Consider the following 18,984-nt stretch of genomic DNA (forward strand, 5'->3'; position numbering starts at 1 on the left):
GCAGTCTAGTCTCTGTCCAAACAATCATTATTAAAGCTGTGTTCAAACAGATTTGTGTGGTGGGGGGTCCTAGGCAGCAGCAGATGGGGGGGGCAGCAGGATGTGTTGGGGAGGATTTAAATCAGGATTTCCCTCTTCACCCAAGTGCTGATGAGCAGTACAAGCTCTCAGGCACGCTCAGGATCTCTTAACCTCTACCATGCGTGATAGTTTCATTCCGATTGGGAAAGTCAGGGCCTCCATCCACCTGCCAGCTCAGATCTGGTGGGGTCTAGATGGACCCCAGACCCTTGGCATAGCCTTTGCCTGTCCTCACACTGCCCTGACTTTGAAGTGTGTTAATGTTACAGCTGGAAACTGAGGCATTGAGCAATCTAGACCCAGGTCTTTCAGTATTCAGGCACTCAGTAACTGCTCAAAGCAGGTTTGGATGGAGATGAGTGTGGGAGTGCTGGTACATGTGGGTGCAGCTGCTCAGGTATGCTGTCCTGGGCTTTCACAGCCCCAGGCTGTTCAGATGCTGTCCCTGTGGGAAGCCCAGCAGGCCCCTCTCCTCCGGTGGGAATGAGAGTGGGTCAGGCATCCAGGAGGTCCTTGCTTGCCCTGTGTTTGTAGGACCCCACTCCAGCAGGATCTGCAGACCCTGCCTCTGTGCCCAAAGGGTTCTCTGTCCTGGCTGGGTGATGGCAAACGTGTCCCTGTGCAAACCTCAGACTTAAATCCTCCTTGGTCAGAAAAACTCAGAGTGCAGATAGTAACGTTTGTAACAGGGGTCCCCGCATGGCTGCAGAGGGAAGAGACTGCTTGTCTCTCCTTCACCCTGCACCTAGCCTGGCTTCCCCTGGCACCCTCCATGGGGGAGTGGGTAGGAAAGCTCTTCTGCAGAAATGCACTTTGCAGGTTGGCCTGTTACTGTGCACAATGGAAATCTGGTGGCTGCATCCGTTGCTTAACAGCCTTCCCCTTGTGCTATAACCTCTCATTATTTTTTAATGTTGTTGTAACTTTATGGCTTAATCAGTATTTGCAATTTGTTAGTAGTCCAGGCTGCAATAAAATTGTTTTCCAGGTACTGAAACATCCTATCAAGTTTCGTAAAGCAGTGGTTCTTAGTTTATCACACTCATAAAAAGCACTGGCAACTTGACAGATATAATAACTTTTTTTATCAAGTGTCTAATTTGAGAGGAAATTAAGCCATACATTACATCCCGATCGGAGCTGAAATTGGAAAAAGACCCAGCCACCCCTCTCCCCACCCTGGTGACTTTTCTTTCTCATCCCAGCCTCTTCTGTACAAAAAGAGACTTCTTAAAGCCAGCCCTGCTTCTGCATTGGCTCTGCAGCATCCTCAGGTTGTGTGTATTTTTACAGGGCACTGCACACTTAATAAAAAATAATTTATGTGGCCTGCATTGATGTCACAGCAGTGAAACAATCCCTTTCCTTGCTGCAGCAGAGCAGTGATTTATACCAGTGCCTGGAAAAGCTTCCTCGAAATGCAGCGCAGATGCTCCAGGCCACTGGAACAGCCACTATATCCAGTTTACTTACAGGCCAAGATTTTTAAATCAGGCACATGATTCTGGGTGCTTCCCTTTATGGCATCCATCTCAGGGTGCCCAGAGGGGCTGGGACTTCACTGGCAAAAGCAGAGCTGCTCCTTTGCAGGCCTTTGAATAACTGCAGTTTTGTCCTCAGAATTCTGGTCAGTCTGATGTGATGCCCCTGATCCCAAACGTGTCTGCTCGGAGGAGCATTATGAACTGAGCCTTGTCTGCTTTGTAGTTGTCCCTAAAGGCCCTTCCCCTAAGAGGCTCGTGCTGTGAGCTGATCTGTGCTTCAGAACATGTTTCCAGTCCCCTCCATCCCCTGTCCTGCCCATCTCTCCCACTCCTCTGCCATGGCAATCGAGGGAGAGAGCACAGGCTGTCCGCAGGCAGGCGCTTTCTGGATCATTATTTTGGTGTTTAATTCCAGTACTGCTTTTCCCCCATTCCCATAAGTGGTAACAAAATGCCAATAAACAACTGAGCAACTAGCACAGCTCACCCAGAGCTCACTTCTTAAACTCTGGCTCCCAAGGCCATGCTCAGGTCTCCCACTATCTCCTCAGCCCCCAGCACTGCAGCATTCCAACGCCTGCTGAGGCCAGAAGGAATTTGTGCTGGAAGCCTGGAGTAAAAGTCAGGCTCTGACTACAAGCCACACACTGTATTTGTTTAAATTTTCATGCTAGAGAATGTCTGTGACACAGGAGACAGGTTTATGGAGAGCGAAAAAAAAAATGTTGACAAATGGCCCAGTAATCAACTGGAACATGCAATAAATCATGGGAGTGCCAATAACACTTCCAGGACGAGTTGCGAAAGGTCATTACGATGCCACCATGTATCATGCAGCGCCAAACAAAGCAAACAGAACATGTTGGGAATAGGATTATGGGAGAAGCATCTGTCAGTTCTAATTAAGAATTAACTGTGGATCCTATATAAAAAGATGTGTGGTTTATTCGTATCTCCCTCCTTTTCCCACTTAGCTCTCCATTTTTCCCTCTCCAAAATAAAACTCAATTACTTAAAGAAAAACCCCTCTGTCATTTAATCTATTCAACAGCAGCAAAAATAACCTGATGTGACAAAAGAGTGAAGGCTGGAGGGGAGAGCTGGGATTCTCTCTGGCTTCTGCAGCCTCTGTAGTGTGTGGGAGGGTGGCTCAGAGCCTGCCTCAGTTGCCTGAAGTCCCACAAGTCCTTTGGCATCTCCCAAGGAGGCATCTGCAATGGTTGCAGAAGGTGGAAAATGTACAAACTGAAACACTGCAGCCTCCCCTTGGTGTGGATGAGGGGTGAAAATGGAGAGAGCTTGGAGGTTGAGATGCTGAGAAGTCTTTGGCTACTGAGGGAAGGAAATGGAAGCTAAATAAGTGACAATAAAATGAAGTAGAAGAGTTAAAGAGAGAGGAAACCCAAGGAAGAGGCACAGGGCAACCAAGTGACATGCCCTCAGAGGGGACAAGGGCTCCCTGAGCCCACTGCCTGCCATGTCCCCCTGTAGAGCAGGGGCTGCTCAGAGCAGCTCAGACCCACCCCTGCAGGTCTCTGGGGTTTCCTCCCCTCCAGCCATTTCTCCATGTTACAGCCCCAGGTCTTCCCCTGGCTCTGGAGCTGCTCGCCTGAGCAGCCAGCCAGGTGAGCAGCCCCTTCCCTCTGCTGCTGCCAGTGACCCTCCCTGCAGAGCATCTCAGAAATCCCCCAGCACCTCCTTCCTTTCACCTCATCTCCCCACTCCTCCTTCAGGCTCCCCTTTCTCTCTCTCCCCATTAATCCCAGTTGCATTTTATCACGTGAGCCCAATCCCAGGGCTCCTGCTGGGAGGGATACACACGCATCGTGCTTTGCTTTATTATTATTTTTTCCATTCTTCTCATCTATATTTCCAGGCCTCTTTTCTGCTTAAGTTTGCATTTCTTCTTTTTCTTTTTCCTTTTTTGCTTTTCCTTTCTGCTGACTGAGACAAGACCGTGTCCTACTTCAACATCCCAGGATTTGTTACAAATTCAAGGTGCAGGTTTATGGCCACGGTTGTCCCGTTTATGGTACAGTTCTTCTTATGGGTTCTAATAAACTTTGTAGCTCCAGGGTGCTCTTAAATCCTGATATGAAAGATAGGGAAGAATCATTATTTAGTCCAACTAAATATAAGATGCTTCACCCTTGAAGGCTGAGGATAATGTTTCTTTCACAGGTGTGGAAAGGCCCATAATTCCTGTGTACAGCAAGTGCAGCTGCAGGAAAAAATAATCGATTCTCCCCATGGAAATATGTGTGCTCCCCCCATGTGGGGTGGGGGAAGCAATGCCAGCTGGGCCAGGCACGGCTTGGGAGGGATCCTTTAGCTCTGGGAAGTAACACAAAAACTCAGTGGAAGTTGCAGTTAACTGAAAGGGTTGTGGTGGGTCAGAAAGTGGGCAGTGAGGTCTGTCCCCCTGGCAGAACCCACTCAGGTCTTGGCTCCCCTGGGAGGTTGAGGGTGTCCCACGGTGCTGTGTCGAGGTAGTAGTGTCCTGCCTGTGTGACAAAGGACCAGATGGAGGTTCCATGGTGTGTGTGCAGCTGCAGCTGCAAACAGCCCTCCTGCTTCCAGAAGGGTTGGGGTGTTTTCAGCAAAAAATGTAGAGGACAAGCTCAATGGTAAAGGGAACAAATAGCTGTGGGCTGGCAGAGTGGCAAGTGCTGCAGTTCTGTGGTCCACCCGTCTCTCTTAGCTCCTGCATGACCTTGGGCAAGTGGACTTGCCTCTAGGGCCAGCCCTGCTCAGTGTGGGGCAGCAGCTCCAGCCCATGGGCTCCTGCTGAGCTCTGGAAACTCGGCCCTTGTTGTGGGCTTGCTCTGAGCAAGCTGAGTGTTGGAGAACTGTACTTGTGTCTGAGGGGCTGTGGGGCTGTGTGCACAAAGAGGACAAAGCAGCATTATTTATGTCAGGGAACATCTTTTCAGTATTTTCCCCTTCCCTCAACTTTACCTAATGCTGTCTGGTTCCTCTCTTGTCTCTGGGGAGGAGAAAGGAGGTCCAAGTCAGTGAAAAGGACTAAACAATTTTCTTGTTTTTTTGCTCCCAATGTGCGTTTTCCCTGTATGATTTCTGCAGAGCAGCAGGAAAACACAAGTGGTGTTTGAGGGAGCCTGGGACCCTCTGTTCCCAGCAGAGCTTACAACCAGAGGGATCAACTGGTCCCATTTTGTTTCAGAAGTTGCCATACAGCAACCAAATATTTTGTTATGAAAAAACATCAGACAATGACATAATTGCATTGTTGCTTAGTACACTGCCCTCCAAACCAGTCCCCTAATTACTATTTCTCTACAAACAGCTTGTTTTCTATTAAATTTCTGGGTTTGTTCTTGAGTAAAATGATAGGTTGTTTGTAGGGGATAGAAAAGCAAATTGATGGAAGCTGCAAATGAACTTTCAATTAACCACAACACCTCTAAAGCCAGCGCTATTTATTATTATGGTGTGATGAGAGAAGGGTGAAATGGATTTAAAGTTGTAACCTTGCAACTGCTGAGGGTTCATTAAAATTAAAATCCTGTGTGAAGTGTAAGCGATGCCCTGTCAGCTGGCAGAGCTGCCTCCTTCTGCTCTCTCCACGGTAATCGTGGAGGCTCTGGCTGGAGAAGGTGCCTCTTATTAAAATCCTTGGGTCAGAGCTGCAAAGAAACAAATCCAACCACAGGGGTGGTTGCAAAGCCCTGCCAGGCACCTCAGTGTTGCTTTTCCTTCACGTTCAAAGCAGCCAGATGTGTACATGTGTGTACAGATCCATGTGCTTCTCTTTGGGTTAGCATGTACTTGTGTGTACAGATCCATGTGCATCTCTTTGGGTTAGCATGTACACGTGTCCATAGGCTGTGCTTCCCTTTGTGCACATACATGGGTACAGGGGCAGACCAACCTAGGGAGGAGCTTTCTGGGAGGATTTGGGGACTGTTACTGAAGAATCCTATGGAGTTTTGAGGGAGGAACCTGCAGAGGGACAATCACAGCACTGCTAGAGCATGTCTTGGGTCTTGCTTGTGGTCTTGCTGCAAGAGTCAGCCCTGAGGCTCATGCAGGAGGGATGTGGGAGGGGAATGTTAGCCCGTGATCTGTGTTGATGGTATGACTGTTGGCCCCGAGCCCATAACTCGCCCGTCTCTTGAACGGGCACCAAACAGTACTCAGAGCATCACTCCAGCTTCACCAGCCTTTTTTTTCCCCTTTATTTATATATCATCTGTGGTTGCAATTATTTTTACTCGTGAATGAAAGATGTGGTGTCATTTCTGGCCTGGACCCGCCCGGCGGGCTGGTCCCTCCCGCAGGAAGCGCCCAGCAAACCCAGCGGCACTTCCACAAACACAGAGACTCTCCGTGAGGTCGTGGCAACAACGAGTCACCCACCAACCAACTGACTGAAATAGCAACCTGCCAGGAAAGTTTCCTTTCCTGTCACTGATCCCTTGAACTGATTACTCATATTTTCTGTGGTTCCTGCAGGCCTCCAGTCTGGTCAGCCCCAACTGTCCCAGCCTTGAATAGATCCACTCTAAGCAGCTGAACACAAGCAGGCAGAGCTGTCACTAAAATACCAATATGAATGTGCTCACAAGTATAAGTTGTTTTTAAAACCATTGAAAAAGCCGCAGTGTAAGACAGCAGCTTGTTTGCTTATTCAGTCTGATGCAAATTTCAACAGGGTGTGTTTCCCTCAACTCTAGGTGTCCTTGGCACTCACAAAAGGTACCTGCAGTGCAGATTAACAGAGTGGAGGGTGCGAGGCAGGGCCTGGAGAGCCTGCACCCTCCTGCACCCTCAGGTTGCAGAGGCAGCCCTTGCCCCTGCGCCTGGAGCACTGAGATCTTCCCAAAACGTGTCCTTTTCGCAGCCTCCTTGCAGTTAACACCGAGCGGGCTCCTCCTCAGCAGATGTTCAAGACTCAGCACTCAGGCTCACATGGAGGAACTTCCAAAACAAACCATCTGGAAAAGAAAACAGCAAACTATTTGCAAGCGATTTCCCTCCTCTGCCGCGCCCCCCCCGCCCGCCATCCAGGTCACGGGGAAGGATTTGAGAGGACAGGGAGCCAAGTGGCAAAGGCGGGAGCGGAAGGAGCGCGGCAGTGAAGCCCCGTTCCCAGCCAGGCTGCAGCTGTTGGGGAAGGACAAGGAAGGCAGCCTGGCATGGTTGGGGCCAGCCAGGCTCCAGCAGCTGCTGGAGCACCCTGCAAGCTCTTCTGGTGGTGGGAAGGGAGGTGCTGGGGGCAGCAGGAGCCAGGAGAACACGTGGAGCTGGAGCTTCTCTCTTGTTGCTTTTTACCCCACTTTGAAGAGGGGCCAGGTAGAGTTAGGTTAATGGTTGGACTTGATGATCTTACAGGTCCTCTCCAACCAGAACAATTCTGTGATTCTGAAGGGCTGGTGGCAGCTTGGGAAAAGAGTCTGTTCCTTCTCACATCCCTTTGGAGACCTGGCCAAGTCCTGTGCAATGAGCAATGTGCACCTTGGTGTCCCCGCTGACAAAGGGACAAGTCCTTGTCTACTGTCTTGTGTCTTGTCTACTGCTCTCGCTTGGAGTTGGAACAGGAAATTGCTGTAGGACCAAGATGGGACCTGCTCCTCACACCCTTTATAGCATCCACAAGATCAGCAGCATTTATTCTGCCCCTTCGCAGGTTTTTAATTCCTGGTGCTTTACACCAGTGGCTAAATCTCCCCTCTAACCCTAACACCAGGGTGGATCTGCAGGCTGAGGGTGAGTGCGTGTGTCCCTGTTGCCACGTCAGACAAGAGGATTCATTTATCCCTGCACTAAGTGCTCCTGTTCTTAGAGTCTCTTACACCCTTGTCACTAGGTATGAGCAGCTTCCACCAGGCACAGGGCCTGGCTCACCAACCTTTCTTGTACGCTTTCCTGGTCCCTCTGCATCCTCCCTGATGATGGTGTGGTATGTGCTGGCTCTTCCCTGCCTTCCTACCCGTTTCCCTCTGTAACTTCTCAACACCCTCTTCTAGCTTTGGGAAAAGCTGAGTTTGAACAGAGAGCTTTGGACACGTTCTGCATGTGGGATTATTACAGTTGCTTCTGATAGTGATAAAAGTGCATTAGTTTTTGTAAGAACGTTGCCTCTGGTGGGCAGGTGGCAGCCCGTTGCCGAGCCGGCTGCGCTCCCAGTGCTGCGCTGCGGTTGGATTTTCTGCTTGAGGGAGGAAGATTTACGGCAACAATTGAGGCAGGAGATGTGCACTGCTCCAGGAGCACAGCGTAGTGTGGCTGCCAAGGGCACATTTGTGTGTCAGAGCTGCAGTGGCAAATCCGTGTGAGCATCACAATGCAGTGTGCGCATGTGGCACGTGTGTTCACAGCTGGCTTTGACATACAAGTGCCAGGTATCCCTTTACCTTTTTGGGGATCATTCTGCTCCTCTGAGGTCTCTCCTTCCCCGTCTTCCTGGAGAGCTTTCTGCACAGCCCAGGAAATTGGGTAGTGAAAGCCGAGTCATACATTCCTGCTTTATGTTTCCAAAGAAGCAAGTGTGACTGTCAGGTTTACAAAAGATTGTTTATGTTCAGTGGCGTGAAATGGGGAGCGAGTGTGCGGAGCAGAGCGGGGGAAAGGCTGCCCTGCCCAGGCTGACAGCGCCGCATTCATCCTCCACGCTACAGCAGACAAAGCGCTGGTGCTGCCTGACAGGGGCCATAAATCACCACTGGGAGATGCTGTACCTACAGCTTATACCATTCCAGATGACAAACACACAATAATCCACACAGCACAGCACTTTTTCTCCCCTCTCTCCCTCCGACTCGACTCGCTGGTGTTCAAGTGACGACAAGAGGCAGGGAGGAAACCTGCAAAGCCTGGAAGGCTCCTGCAGGGACTGTGCAGGGATGGAGCAGGGGTGGTCACAGGGTAAAGCCACAGCTCAACCAGCCAGCAGCTCGTGAGGACCAAGAGCAACAGGCACCAGTTTGCCAAAGGGAGGAGATGCCAGGCAAGGGCAAATCCTCCTATGCTGGCAAGGCTCCAGTTAGAAAGCCAAGGATTTTCACTTTCCACTGCCCCAGAAAGGTGGACGGGACTGGCACCCATGGCAGCCCACTGGGACAGCCCTAGTGAGGCTTGTGGGGGTCACTCTCTGTGCAACCTGAGCAAACCCTGCTAGTGCATGTGCTGCTGACACCAGGCCTGTGGGCACTGGGAGAGGTGGGCTCAGCTTCTGGGCTTTTTGGAGCCCCGTTGGTGCCTCTCCCAATGGAAGCCTCCCTGGCTGGTTCCCCAGGTGGTGGATGAAGGAGTTGGGCTTGTTTGGTGTGCTCAGGTGCCATGGTGGGAGCTGGACGGCTCCTCCAGCCTGATTCCGAGTCAGGCCCAGCTTCCTTTGGACTTGAATGTGAAAACATGTTCTTTGGAGGAGGCAAGGAGGCAAATGTGCTGCCACCACCCTAGACTGTACTTTGAGAGGGAAGGGAAAGCAGAGAGGTCTATCTGGTTGGACAACTCCTAAGTCAATGTATCCTAATTAACAAAAGATCTAATTCATCAAAGTGACAGCAACTCTATTTATATCCCGTCCTCCTATAGGGGCTGCTGGGGGTTCAGGGTTGGAGTTTTTTCTCCCTTTCCTTTTTTGACAGATTTATCTTTCCCACACACATTTTTGTTTTCCCTTTCTGGGGGAGAAGGACTGATAGTGAAGCTTTCCTTGGGAATGTGGCCACTTAATTGACATTTTCTGCATCAGCCCCAAAACAGGGATATGTGGGGAGAGCTGGGAAAGAGGGATTATCTTAGTGAGGTGCAGCTTTGATTCAAAGGGGGAAGAAACCACTGGAAGGTGAATACCAGGTGCTGCACAGTAGAGGGGTATGCAGCAAAATTTGGTCAAATCCTGTGAGTTGGGGCTATGCTTTGAAAATGCCCCCGGCAGGAACCATGGTCATGCAGGGATCTTGGCTTTCATTTGGAAAAGCAAACCCTGAGAGCCTGACAACATGGCTGGATGACACCTTAAATCTTGAAGTGCATAAAAAGAAATCCAACTGTTTTGTTTTGTTGTAATATCTGAAACCTCATGGTTTGGGGGCTGGGAGAGCAGGATGCTGAATTGCCATATAAATACAAGGGCCATGTCATTTCCAAATTGCTCCGCTGTTCTCAGCGGGCTGGCTCTTGGGAAGAGTGAGGTTTGGACATGATATAGTAACACAAAAATAGTAATAATAGTAATGAATCCGCATCCAGCCACTCCTCCCTGCTGCAAGCACAGGAGCATAAAATCCAAGATGCAAAACACAAGCCCTGTCTCTTGGGAAGAAGGAAGCTCAGAAGGCTTAAAAATGACCAAACGCAACCAAACCCAGCCCAACCACACCAGGGCAGCTTTGTCTCCCAGGTCTGGCCACGCTCACAGCACACCAGCAAACAACAGATGAAAAGGCTATAAAGTGGAGCTGTTGTCTGAAGGCTGTACCAGCACATATATCGTGGTACCTGCTTCTCCTGAGCCTCAACTTCTGATGAACCAACGGGCTTCAGAGCGCATTTATATGCAAAGGCGTATAATATGTCCCCTGTATCTAATTATCTGTCAACCTGAGGCAGTTTGTTTTCCAAATCGGCCTCTCGGCTGTGACTTTATGAGGTCGTAAAGAAAACGGTGCCACTCTCGCACTGGAGCACCGGGAGAGCCTGGATCAACAAATTACCATCTTTAATGGGAGCTCCTCGCCCAAGCTCACGCCCTCCAGTGTGCCCTGGCACGGCCAGCCCTGAGTACCCAGCTAGATGGGGCAGGGTCTGACCAACCCCTGCACTGCCCACACTGCCCGCTCACCCTCCTCTGACCCCAGAGGACACGCTGCAGTTTGCCAGGAGCTGGTGGTGAACTCCAGCCGGTCGGCTCCGAGAGCAGCACCAGCGAAAGCCCAGCCACAGATTCTTCTGCCCACGCTGCTCCTGTGATTAATGATAGAAAGGAATTAAAAAGAAGGAGAAAAAAAAGAGCACAGGAGAAGGGAGGGGAGCGGGTCAACAGCTGAGTGCAAGGCAAGTCGCTAGACAGGGAGTAATTAAGATACTTGGGTAAATATGATTAATAAGCTCAAACTGGCAGGGTGTGCAGTAAACAAGGGCTAACCAGATGGTACCCTTTCCTTTCTGACAATGCTGCAAGCTTTGTAAAAATAGGAAGGAAGGCTCTGGATCCTCCCAGTGCTCTCGCTAGGGGAGGAGGGAGGATTCAGCACCGAGCCAGGGTGGTGAATCACCTGATCGGAATGAGAGACATTTCCCCCTTCATCACATCCCTGTCCTTCCAGGGGAAAACAAACTGTTCCTGGGGTGGCACCACAGGCCTGACCCTGCGCCTTGCTCATGGTGCTGAGCTTTGCCTGAGCCTGGCTGCCTCCCCTTGGTGCTGTGCAGGCAGCAGGGACAGCCCTTGTCCTGGTCTCTTGGCATCTGATTTCCAGCTGTAACAGCTCAGTTGGAGAAGTCCTGCCCAGAGCTGCACGAGAAGAGCTGGTGCAGGGCTCTGGCAAGAGCCTGTGCCTCCCTTCAGCTGCAGCCCAGGGCTCATTCCCAGCAAGAGCTGGTCCAGAATTTCCCCACAAACCGCTTCTCTGTCAGGAGATGCCATTTCACCAAAGGTGAAACATTTGCGGAAACCCACCAGTTTTGATGAAATTGCATTTGGAAAGAAAAATCAAAGGAGAAAATCATTTCGATAAGGCCAAAGCATTTCAGTTTGACCTTTTAGGAATTAAATGGCAAAGGGTTTTTTTCCATTTCAAAGAGCGTTTTGTTTCGATGTCCTCTCTATATATATATATCTGTAAGAATTATTGAAACCAGAATTAAATGTTGTGATTATCCCAACACGTGATGATATATTCCCCCCAGTGCAGTATTGCAAGAAATTAAGTCCAAATATCCTTCTGCTTTGAAAGGGGGAAGGGAAATCTTGTCCAGTGCCCAAAGCAGCAGGGATGCTCGTGTTTCTCCTTGGCCTGTGCCAGCAGATGGGAGCTGGCCCTGCCTGAAGGCAGGTGCTGAGTGTGGCTGAAAGTCTGAGTCCATAGAGATGTTTGTGCAACCCCTGTGATGCCCTGAGCTGGGCATTTCACCACCTAAGCTCATACGCATCAGAGCAACAGGACAGTGTGTTCAGGGTCTCAGAGCTATCGATTTTCATTTGACTAATTACTGTCCAGAACTTTGAAAAGCAAACATTTGCTGAGTAGCCCCAGGTATTAATGATAAATGAAATCAGCACTTAGCTTCTGGCTTCCTCAGGACAAGGATTCTCTTTTTTTCCCAGCTGTAAAGTTCCCAGTGATAATGAGCGCAGTAAATGTTTTATCTTTGCAGGGAGACAGGCAGAACAACGTGCTCAGGAGGAGATCTCTGGATCACGAAGATGTCACCCGAGGAGCAGGTTGCCACCAGTTTCTGCTCAGCACCCATTTTCACTGCACGTAAGTTGTCTCATTATTGTTCTCAAACCCTCCTGGGCAGCGAGGCTGTTCCACAGCCCCCGAGTGTCACTTCTGATCCCTCTGGGACTCCCCTTCCCTTCTTGAATGGTGCCGTGTGGCCTTGTGGCATCCACAGGGCAGGGGCTGGCTTTGCCCATCCCGTGTTTGACCCAGCAGAGCCTAGCCTGGCGAGGGCCTGGGGTGCTTCCCCCTGTGAAAAATGAAGTGAGATTTTGTTGGGAGGCTTGGAGGTACAGCGAGGCTGCAGGAATAGCCGGTAGCTCTGAAGAGGTGGGGTAGAGATTAAAGATAAAGGAGAAATTTCAGCTCATTGGCAGGGCACATATTTTTTCAATATAAAAGCAAATGGGGGAACCCTTAAATAAATGGACTCTATGAAAACGTCCTTTTGTATTACTGCCTCACCTTTTCAGGGGGAAAACACCAAGGTTTGTTTTCATGGCTCCTGAATAAAAATATCATTGCTGCTTCCTAATTCGCCAGAACCAACAAGCAGTCCATAGCTATTTGGAATCCACAGCCCCCTCTGTACCTGGACTGCAGGAGCAGCTGCCACGTAATTACAAGTGCTCGTCACAAGTGCGGAGAAACAAGTTGTGGCATTTAGGAAAGGTCTGCAAAAATGGGTGTCAGACCTTAACTAATAGTGATTGTCCTTCCATTCTGCTGTAATTTACATTTAATTCACACATTTCATTTCCATTTAAAATATGATTACAGTGTTTTGAAGCACATCTCACCTGTCCCCTCTGATTACGGCAGGGTGACAATAACGCGGAGCAGCAGGAGCGAGGACTGGCTGCCCTGGGCTTGTCTACAGGCTGGGAAACACATGCTGCTGTGCTCCAAGCTGGAGAAAGGAACAGAGAGGACTTCCAAAAACATCACCTGAGCAGGGATGGAGGGACAGATGGACACACAGCTCTGCCTCACCTTTCTGCAGGTAGTTCTTACTGCAGGGTTTTAAGCACTGACAAACACAGAGAATCAAAAGTGCCAACAGAGGGAACTGGGGTGCAGAGAAGATGACCTTATAGGCTCTGTTTTTCCATGTTTTTTCAGGGAATACCTGGGCTTGTCATTGTTCCTAGTATGGCATACAGGCACACAAGTTTGGGAGAAAAAGCAGGTTCTGGGAGTGTAATGCAGCCCTCTGTGAAACAGGGCCAGAGCCTGTCCAAGGAGGCATCCTCATCCTCATCGCCCAGCAAACCCCCAGAGCACTGGGCTCACACTGTCGCTGTCTCCACTTCTACATCCTGGGCACAATTTCCCTCTCCTTGTCCCGCCCAGCTGCCCCCACCCTGTGGGTCCTGTCAGGCAGAGGACACTGTGAAGCTGCTCTCTCCCTCAAGGAACAAATCCAGTGGGAATCAGTTTTCTGGACACTGAAATCCCTCCCATGGACCTGAAGCTCCCCACGCCTGCGCGAGCACAGCACAAGGCGCTGAAGACACTGCCCAGAAACAGGAACTGCCAAAAACACTTCCAGGGCCACCCCCTCACTCTCAGGACTCAGCAGAGGAAAAGTTTCCCTCCTCCAGCAGAGGTCTTTAGGAAGATTTTTTTAAACACAAAACCTCTTGCCTAGCAAATGAATCAGGCCAGCCCTCCCCACCACGTCCTCACCCCGCGTCTCCCCCGCGCTGCGCCCGCCCCTGGAGCACCGAGAAGGCCTGGACGTGCTGATTAATATCTGCTACGTGTAGGGGAAAACAACAACCCCGTAAACAGTATTATTAACCCATGGGCTGGCAATAAATCAGTGTGAGAAGGTGACCTCAGCAATGCTGGAGTAATCCTGTGTGTCAGGGTAAATTTATGAGGCCAATTTTATTGGCCTGTATGACCCAGGCTCCTTGGAGATGTCTCAGTAACAAATCCAATCCATATCATTTATTAGCTTTGCACAGTGTCAGCTCTAAGCATGGGAGGGATCCCATTAAAACCTATTGCTCCCTCTGCAAAAGATGGGCACAAATAAGCTGTTGGATAATTGTTGGCTGTGGAGAGGCCCCCGATTGAGATGTGGCTGGTTGTAGATCTGCTCTCAGGTCCATAAACTTGGCAGGGCTAGAAGTGCTGGGGTTGGGGTTTGTGCCATGAGCCCCTTGCTGGTGGCTACTCTCTAGGAGTCACAGGAAGAGAGGTGCTGGCCCCTGGGGAGTTCCTCACTGAGTCCCCCAGACTGCCCAGCACTGGATGAGGACTGGGTGGCCCTGGGGCTGCTGCTCTGCAGGGCCAGGCAGGATGCCAAGACCAGGGGGTTGCTGTGGGAGGTGCAGGGATCTGGTGTCACCTTGGTGACAGGAGCCATCACACCTGAGCACCAGCACCTCCAGGTCTGATCCCTGTTGGCTCACCAGAGTTGGGTGGAGGCAGTTTGAGCCTGTTTGACTGTCCCTGTCATCATAAGGTTTACGGATGGTTAATTTATTCTTTATAGCACAGTCATTGATGGCTGTTAAATCACAAATGAGAGCCAATAAAGGGTGAATTGCAGCTGAAATTACACTGTTTATATGACAGCAGAGTGCTGGCTAAAAGATTCATATGCCGCTGATGAAGTACGTTATAAATTTTAATTACCATAGTTTGTACAAATGACATGTTTGAAATGCTATTGAGTAATGTGACCCTGATAATGAAACTATAAAATAAATCATTAACTTTCTGAATGAGCTTTTTTATTTCCATGCTACATGAAGTAAACTTTCCAATTTATTCCATGGCAGCCACCTTCTGAAAAAAAAGTGTGGAAAGAAGAGCCAAAAACCACCCTTTCCACTCTGAGGGACACTGACCAGCAAATGGAAGGAGGGATGAGCAGCACCATGTGGGAAAGGATGTCAGAAGACTGGCCAAAACCAGCCAAAGCCCCAACCTGTTTGTGGTTTCACCCTGGTTAATACAGGATGATGCCTTGTTCCTGTAGCCACAGCCAAGGGAGCACAGAGATAAGAGCAGGGCTTGAGAACGGATCCGAAGAGCCATAAAAATCACAAGCACAGAAGAGAGAAAATCTCCATTAGAGCATAATTACAACTCAGTTGCTGCCCAGGGGCTTTGCAGCCCGAGTCGCTGGAGATGGCCCTGCTCTCTCCTGGGAGCTCCCTGGATCTGCTGGAGCTTTGAAGCAAGAGTGAAGGAGTCTGAGCCAACTGCTCGACACGGAAGCAGAGATAATTCCCTGGATGAGGGTGATGAGAGGAGTTTCAGCCCAACAAGGGATTTCTGGGGAGCCTGCCTGGGGAAGGAAGCACAGAGCAGGCAGTTCCCGACCCAGCATCCTTCGGTCCAGCTCTGCTCGCTCAGCAGGAGATCCTTCTTAGACCCTTCTGGAAAGACACCGATACCAGGTTGTTACCTTCTTCTGTTGCCATTTATAATCCTGCCCAGTGTCAGGGGTCAAGTTGGGCAAAGTGGGTTTGCCAGAGGGGTGGCCAGCATGGGTGTCCCCATGGCACAGTGGCCCCTTGCAGAGGCCATGGCCACCCCAGCACCTCTCACTGCAGATCTCACTGGACCTTTTTACCTCCCCAGAAGTGTTTGGAGTTGGAGGGCATTTAAGGCCTGCTTTTGTCTTATCAGCCAGACTGAAAATATTTCCAAGCAGGCTGCTCATGCCGCACTACTTACCATTAAAAGAAAGGACCACATTATTGCTGTTATAAACCATTGATTAAGGTTTATAATAGCAATAATCCCCTCGAAATTCATTGTTACTGCAGTTAATGACCAGTTTATTAGAGCGTTAACCATCCTTGGCAATGGGCTGAGTCGTTTAATGCTGGTAACGACCAATTTCTCAAGGGTTATTGCTTAAATAACAATCCTTTGTTAGATATATGTTCAACTACCAGATACTGCTCCAGCTGGAACCTTCTCCTGTGAAATAATTGTTAATTATTTCCCTCAAGTTTTGCCACCATGCCTCAAAGTTTTAGATGGAAAGGGTTGTTGAGGGTGCAGTGTCAGAGATGCTGAGAGCTGAGACTGGGCAAAGCAAAGGGAAGCAGCCAGAGGTGTGTGAACCATCACCCAGGGGGATATGGCTGTAGGAGTTGTGTTTTATGAGGTTTTTTCCTCTCCTCTTCTGTCACCCGTGACTGTCCCAGCCCCAGGCATATCCACCCCAGCACCCATGGTGCTTTGCAGAGACACCAGCTCAAGTGGGAAGCAGGAAAGGTTGCAGGGATGAGCCCTGGGCTGCTGGCAGTGCAGTGGAGCCACCCAGGGAGGGCGAGACACACCACAGCTCTCCCTCCTTCCTTCCCTCCCTCTCTCTCTCTCCTTCTCTTACATTAATATGATCTGAATGTTCCGTGGCATTAACGATGTCCTATTGTGTCACATTAGTATCACCCTTCTAACAACATTCACTTTGTCTGACATGATATGAAAGGTGCAGATACAATTACCCTTTAATTGTGTCATATTAGCAAAAACAAACACTGATACAGTGCAGGGCTGTCACAAAGCCATGGCACATCCCTGGGAACAGGATCTGACTCTTGCCCAGAGAGTGCCCAGGAGCTCACTCTCTTCAAGACAAGTGTGTTTCTTGGGCAAACACAGGAGATGAGTAGGAAGGGGGATTTATTTCCCCAGGATCTTTCCCTGTCTCTGCAGCCAGTGCTGCTGGTGTCTTGGGGAACCCCCTGGGCACAGCTCCCTCCCTGGCCCCCACCCCTCATGTCTGGCAGCCATCAGCAAGGATAAAACGAGCTGAACTGTCAGGATCCACTCCTCTCAAATGCCCAGTCTCTAGCTGGTTTTATCAAGCTTTCTAATGGTTTTGCTATGAAAAGAAGTATCCCTGCATCATCCCCAGAAAATTCAATTTCTGTAGCAAATTAAATTTTAAGCTTTCCTGATACTTGTTAAGAAACACAAAATCTAAATTAGGGGTATTAGGTAAAACCTGAGCAGTGCTAGGTTTGGGTTTGGTATTCCTCTCCCTCCTTTTGCTCTTTGTTCCTAAGTTTCTGGGGTCTTTGAGGTGTCACTGAAAAAAAAACCCAACAACCTCCAAACTCTGGGAGAAGTTTTATGTCCCGATTTGATCAGTGAGATGCTGATCTTCTACCCCAGTGTTTCAGGCTCCTCCAGCCCCTGAGGAGGCAGGAATCTGCCTAAAATAAATTATAAAGTGGAAAAATACAAAATGTAAAAACTTGGGATCAGTCAAAACTGCTGGCTGGTGCCAGGCAGCTCTGAAACAGGGCTGGGAGAGGCAGGAGGTGGCCGAGTCTTGCCGGCTGCTTTGCCACGGCCTTGGTCCAGCCAAGCTGGGCCTGTCTCTGGTCCCTGTCACAACTGCTGTGAGGATTGGTGTGAGCATCCGTGTTATTTTAGAGATAATGTGAGCAGAGTGGAGCATGTCACAGGATAATGGTCTCCTGCTGCTAGGCTGTTCTTGGCATTTATCAAAAAATGACACCAGAGGGAATATGCTCAAGGGAACCGAGGTGTCGATTCGATGACTGCTATTTCGTGATAAAAGTTAACAGAAATAAAAATGAATCAGTCACAAAACAGCTTATTTATAGCTGTGCCCAGCCCGGAAGGGGATCCTTGGGAAAGGCAGGGCCATGGTGCTGGCATTGCTATGCCAAGAGCTGTGGCCCTCTGGCTGTGCCACCACCCAGCAGGTCCAGATTGGTACCATCCCCACCACTCTTGAATGTCTGATGGGATACTGGTGGGAGCAGGGAAAAAGGGCAGAACATGGGGAAAAAAAATCAAAAGGGCAGCCTTTGGTGTAACGGCTAAAACTGTCTGATATTGTGCCTGGTATTAAGTTAAATAGCCTGGCTAAAACCATCTCATCCTTGCCCTGAGTTAACATGCAGCTATTTAAGGGAAGGAAACTGGGTGGGATTTGGGTTTCCCCTCCTGCACCCTAAAGCTAAAGGCTTCCACTTTATCAAGGGGAACAAATTAATCGGCAAGTTGTTGCTGGGGCCAAGTTCTGGTGCGTTTCCAGCAGGACAGTCTGTTTTTGTTATCTCAGCTGTGGGCAGGGAGGAGGAGGAGGAGGGCAGGAGAAGGCCGCTGCAGCACCTGGGCTCACTGGCCCTATGTGTAATAGGAAACAACAGGGGCCACAGGGGACGCGTCGCTCTTTTCCACCTACATGTTATTCCAGCCATAAATCCGAGTGACAAGCTTGAACTTTTCTCAATTGACATGTTTACAAGGGAAGTCCGCATTTGACAGGAAAATTAAGCATATCAATCACTTAACGAGCTCGTTAATGAATGGCGCTCAGATCTCTCTGATTTTGTGCCTGGTAGCACAATTTATTGATCAAGTGTGCTTTCGGCTGGGGCCAGATGTTGCTGTGCCTTGATCCTCAAAGCAGGGACGGCCCTGGCCAGGGTTTAGCGAGAGGTCATTTTCTCCACCAGACCCCAGGTTCCCTTTTCTGTCTTCTGTTTTCTCTTTCTTTCTCTCCCTTTTCCCCCACCAGAACAAAGAGAGCAGATGCAGGCTCGGGGCCCCTCACACCCACTCAGACATATGGAAGCGATCTCCTCTGTCTTTGTAATTACACAGGAGCTTGCTTTTCAATGGCTCTGGGTTTTATTGCACAGAAACCAACTTATTCCTACATAAAACACTTTTACTGCTTCTCCTCCAGGGGCTCCGTGGTGAGGACCTGTCAGGTGTGTGGGTGAGCAGGACCCTGCAGCCGGGACAGCCCCGGGACCCCTGGGCAGGAGCTGGCAGCATCAGGAACGGCGTGGGAGGCAGCAGGAGAAAGGCTGAGGTGAGGACCAGTGGTGGGAAGATGGGAGCCAGGTCCCCCAGTATAAACTAATAGCTTTGTCAAAGGAGTGGAGAGCACAAAAGAATCCTCAAACTTCAATGAGACCCATAAGTAAACCCTGCCTATATTTGCCTTCCCGGCCCTGGATGTGCCCAAATTCCCACCTGGG

The 18,984-nt window shown here is 49.8% G+C and overlaps 1 long non-coding RNA gene across 1 annotated transcript in view; it reads left to right on the plus strand.

Moving 5' to 3' along the window:
* LOC127394770 (uncharacterized) overlaps positions 1-18,724 on the plus strand; it is a 104,351-nt gene extending 85,627 nt beyond the window's left edge. Inside the window, exons 3-6 of the long non-coding RNA XR_007891684.1 lie at positions 11,913-12,019; positions 12,803-12,983; positions 14,776-15,399; positions 18,687-18,724. This is a non-coding gene — a long non-coding RNA (uncharacterized LOC127394770). The remainder of the gene's footprint in view (positions 1-11,912; positions 12,020-12,802; positions 12,984-14,775; positions 15,400-18,686) is intronic.
* Positions 18,725-18,984: the final 260 nt, after the last annotated feature.

Source organism: Apus apus, chromosome 26 (assembly GCF_020740795.1).
Source record: "Apus apus isolate bApuApu2 chromosome 26, bApuApu2.pri.cur, whole genome shotgun sequence".
NCBI lineage: Eukaryota > Metazoa > Chordata > Aves > Apodiformes > Apodidae > Apus > Apus apus.